The sequence below is a fragment of the Austrofundulus limnaeus genome, unplaced genomic scaffold (assembly GCF_001266775.1).
Source record: "Austrofundulus limnaeus strain Quisiro unplaced genomic scaffold, Austrofundulus_limnaeus-1.0 Scaffold92, whole genome shotgun sequence".
NCBI classification, from domain to species: domain Eukaryota; kingdom Metazoa; phylum Chordata; class Actinopteri; order Cyprinodontiformes; family Rivulidae; genus Austrofundulus; species Austrofundulus limnaeus.
Genome location: NW_013952494.1, coordinates 1,633,546 through 1,638,350, shown reverse-complemented (window position 1 = coordinate 1,638,350; position 4,805 = coordinate 1,633,546).

Genomic DNA, 4,805 nt, shown 5'->3' with positions numbered 1-4,805 from the left:
TTATATTATTTTATTTAATAATATAATCTTGTTGTGCCAACCTAACTTCCCATCTCTGTGTGCAGACCTGCTGCTGCCGGAATCCCGTTCTCGACCTCCAATTGCAAATTCTAACAATAAACTTGTTAAACCTTTATCTGTGTTCGGAACTAATTCAGAGCTCACTCACCCGATCATAACAGGGACATTTTAAAAGGCAGACCAAACACTCCAACCTCTCCACCCCACTCCACAAACACACAGAGAGGCAAATAATATGATTGCACATTTATTTAAGTAAAGTTAAAGTAAAAAGTTAATAAAAACAATTGTGAGGTCTCACATTGACAGCAATGAAAAAAGCTTCAGGGAAGAAACAAGGTGAATCATAATCTCCCTTTTAAACTCGTGTACAAATTCTCCCCACATTTAAACATTTACTTTTGCCCCTGTTAAAGTTCACCAAGTGACACTGGAATGTAATTGTGTATGCTGTATTATTAGTTTATGCTGTTTTCATGAGTGAAAAGATAAAAAAGAATTGTGCCCCAAAGCACAAAAAAATATTGTTTCATGACAGTTTTACTAACTGACGTGAATTTATTTTGCAGTGAAGTAAATAGAGGCATCTCATGCAAACCTTCCTCATATGCAGAGAACACAGGCTGGCTGTTACTATAGGCACAAACAATTTCTTATTATCCAAACTAATTTTATAAAACCAAATCTGATGAGATTTTGTCTTAACACTGAAGAGTGTGGAAGAATGATGTGTATGAGTTTAATGCAACAACCATCCACCTCCTGCTGTCTTGACATTTATTATGACCCCCGCACGCGAAGCGTAAGCGGGAGTCATGTTGTTTTCGTACTGTTTATTTTTTTCAGTGATTTTTGGTCAACCGTAGCACAAAAACGGCTGCACCGATCAACGTGAGATTTGGCAGGGCTGTAGATGAGTCCGACCTATACTGCACCAGCCAACGGTTTTACAATAGACCCCATATTTGAGGAGGGGGCTCCTTTCAAAGTGGGGGTGTCAGGACGTGCAAAAATCGCTTGTAACTCAGAAACTCTTCAACATAGAAGCTTCAGATTTCTTATGTTGTTTAGCTCTGATGAAGATCTATCCATCAGGCCCCCCAATCAGTGCCCCTACCCCCCGGACCTCCAATTTATCTGAAAAAGGAGGGTGTGGGGTCTGGACAAAAGAAAATGCTTACAACTCAGAAACTGTTCAACATAGGAGCTTCAGATTTCTTTTGTTGTTTAGCTCTGATGAAGCTCTATCCATCAGGCACAACAATCAGTGCCCCCAACCCCCCCAATTTATCTGAAAAAGGGGCATCTGGACATACAAAAATGGTTTTTGCTCAAAAACTATTAAACATAGGAGCTTCAGATTTCTTTTGTTGTTCAGCTCTAATGAGGGGCTATCCATCAGGTTAACCATTCTGGAGCATTTGTGCATGCAGGGTCATTATGTTACCGCTATGCGGTATCTAGTTAATTTAGCACTTTGTAATATTTATTTACTACCGAATCAAATTTTGTTTGAGATAACAGTAAACCTGAAAGTAAGTGGGTGAAGAAATTAGATACAAAGATCATTTATAAGCAATAAAGCTGATCAATAAATTAAAATTGTAAGAAAGGGTGAATTCAGGCAGAAGCCTCCTCTTCCATCTCTAAACTCAAACAGGGAAAGAGGCGCTCGCTGTTTGTGCGTGTGTTCATTCTTCACCAGCTCTCCTAAAGAGAGGAGGTGCACCATCTGTTAACCACCCATGAATACAGATGAGCCACTTGTTGTGATGTGGCTAGGGGCTCGTGACGAGGCTCGGCAGAGAACTAACTCACCATATAATGAGTGATCCTTATCAGCACAGCAAGACTCATGCAGGTTTAAGTGAAAGGCCCAAATGCAGACAGACACAAACTCAGTCATCTCTCTGCCTTCATATTCTAGGAGACATTTTGGATCTCTTCCTTTTAGGATTCTTCCAAATCTTCTGGGTGACACATTGCTTCAAAGAACTGCCTCATATGATGGCAAAAAAAAAAAATAAAAATCAAAATACTGAGAGGCTACACATTCTTGGCATTTTCTATTTTTAATTCCAATTACAACCTTGATCTGCTCTCCTGAGCTTCTTAATGACACAGTAATAGCCACTTTTCACATGAGTAACTTATAATGACAGGTGATTCAAATCAGTTAACTCACATGCAATTAACATTAGCATTACACTTTACAAACAGCTTCAACAGAGGAGTGTTCTGGAAGAGATGGCAAATGTCAAGATGTTCATTTTGTATTTATCTTTATGAAAAACATAAAAAATGTGTATAATCATCCTTTAAAACAGATAAAAGTAAATTAAAGAACTATTTTTTATAAATGATTAAACGTCTCTTTAAGAAGAGCTCCTAACGCTACATCTGATACACTATGGTTGTATTCACACCTGATGGTCCGTAGACTAAGCTCGGTTAGGACCAAAATTTCAAGATTTGTTTACATGCGGTTTACTCTTTGTCAAACGAACTAAACCCTGTGAACAACCTGTTCCCCCTCCCCCTCATTTGTGGGGGCGCTGCTCCAAGGACCACTAAAGGAATCAACATGAAAACCTCTGAAGAAGACATGGAGCACGACTTCCTTCTTCACAAAATATAGATAAACATGGAGTAACATCATAGTTTAGTGGTAGCAGTGGATTTAGTTTTTGTTTTAAGGCAAATGTGTCAAACAAACATTCTTCAACAATGGACTCAGCATGAGTGGAAGATGAGTCAGAACCATGGAGAATGTCGTTTTCCACACAAGGCAGCTGAGACGGCTCCATGTGAGGCAGCGTTCACCGAGCAGGAGCGTGTCCACCTTATACAGACATCAAGCGAAGTATTTACAAGATATGAGTAACTTTATTACTATTATTACTCTGAATGACCCGTGTTATAGTCTGGTTCACTTGGCGGTCACACTTGCAATCGAACAACACCAGAGTTCACTTCTTTGGTCCACATCAGAGTTTGATTACGTGTTCACACCTCCCCAAACAAACTGGACTTTCTAGAGAAATGACAGAGTTTGATTAAAGCGGAGTAAACAGGGCTGGTGTGAATACATTTATGCCACATGCCAAACTTTGTTTTTGGTGATGTGGTTTGGGTTGTTTTTGAGCAAGAACTCATTCTGTGCAGAAACTGCTGGCAGACTTTTCTTCTCACCAAGTATTGTGTGATTGGTCAGAACTGAACTGGGCATGTTCATGTGGGAAGTAGATGAACTTCACTGCTCTCTTCACTTTGACTTCTCCACTGTTACGTCCCGGCTCGTGATGGATGCAGCATAAATGACAAGACCCAAAATATAGCATGAAAAAGGTAATTTACAATTAATTTTTACAATTAAAGTGTAAAGCACTAAAATAAAATAAAACAAAGGTAGAAGGTTTTCCTCAAAATAAACTCAAATACAGCAAAACTGTTGTACAAAAAAAGTAAACAGACTAATGAAAGTCTGAGGGGCAAAATCCCAAATAGAGAAGCCTATAAGAAAACAAAACACAGAATCTATAATAATAAAATGAATAAACCAAAACTACTGGCTCAAACCAGAAATAGAGTGTCTCAAAACAATGTAGTCTTGACTACCAAAAGTTCTAAATAGCCACAGTCAATACAGTCCCCAACAAAGACAGGCTAGTCAACCCAGTGGCATACTGCACCTAAAGCACAGCAGCCCTGACTGCAAGGCTGAGCTGGCTTTTATAAGCTCCCTCATGTGGTCTGCTTCCTCATTGGCAGCTGCTGGTGAGTGGGTAATGCTGTCCAAGGTGTGCTCCAGCCAATCATCTTTGGTCAGGTAAACCTTGAAGGTCTTCTCTGGAAATCCACCAGCAGAGGGAGGCAGCCAATCAGCACCTGGAGCTGGAAACTTCTCATACGTGGAGAAGCCTTTAAAGTGCATCTTACCCACCTGTGAAAAGATAACTCCACCCCAAGGTGAAATTTAAAAAATGCATCAAAGTGGGTGGGGGGGAGGGGGGTTTAGAGAGCGGAGGTGTGGCCAGGACGAGAGAACATGGCAGGCAGCTAGCATTAGCATAATTGATGCTACATGGAGAGTGACCACAGCAACGCAGAAAGTTACATCTCTAAACGGTCTGAGGTGGAGGATTTTTCACCCGCCTCCTCACCAGAGGCAGAGAGAGACTTGATCAAGTCAGCTCAGTCTGGGACTGACTCGTGTTGGCTCCTGTGGATCAGGACCTGAAGCTCCAGCTCCAGCAGCCTCGGCTGAGCTCTGTGTCTGCCTCACCCCACACCAGCCTCGGACAGAGGAGGAGGAGCGCTCCGACAGCCTGACAGAAGAAAATAAAAGCATACAGCTGCAGCTGCTCACAAGATCGCTAGTTTAAATCAGGAATAAAAGTGTTGGATCTTGTTTGACTGAAGTTCGGTCCGGTTCGCATACATGTCAACCTCTTTGGACATTTACCTGTATAAACAGCTGTAAAAATCCATAAATTTTGCAAAAAATCCTTACAACTCGCACCCGTGGGGGTGGGGGGGTGTCAGCTGCGGCATGAAAGCGCCTGCTGAAGGACAGGAGAGAGGAAAAAGTAACTTATTTCCACCAGCAGTACATGTTGGAAGATGGCTTTTTGATGTTATTTATTGTTTTTAAATCATCCTACACTCACCGGCCACTTTATTAGGTATACCTGTCCAACTTCTCGTTAACACTTAATTTCTAATCAGCCAATCACATGGCGGCAACTCAGTGCATTTAGGCATGTAGACATGGTCAAGACAAT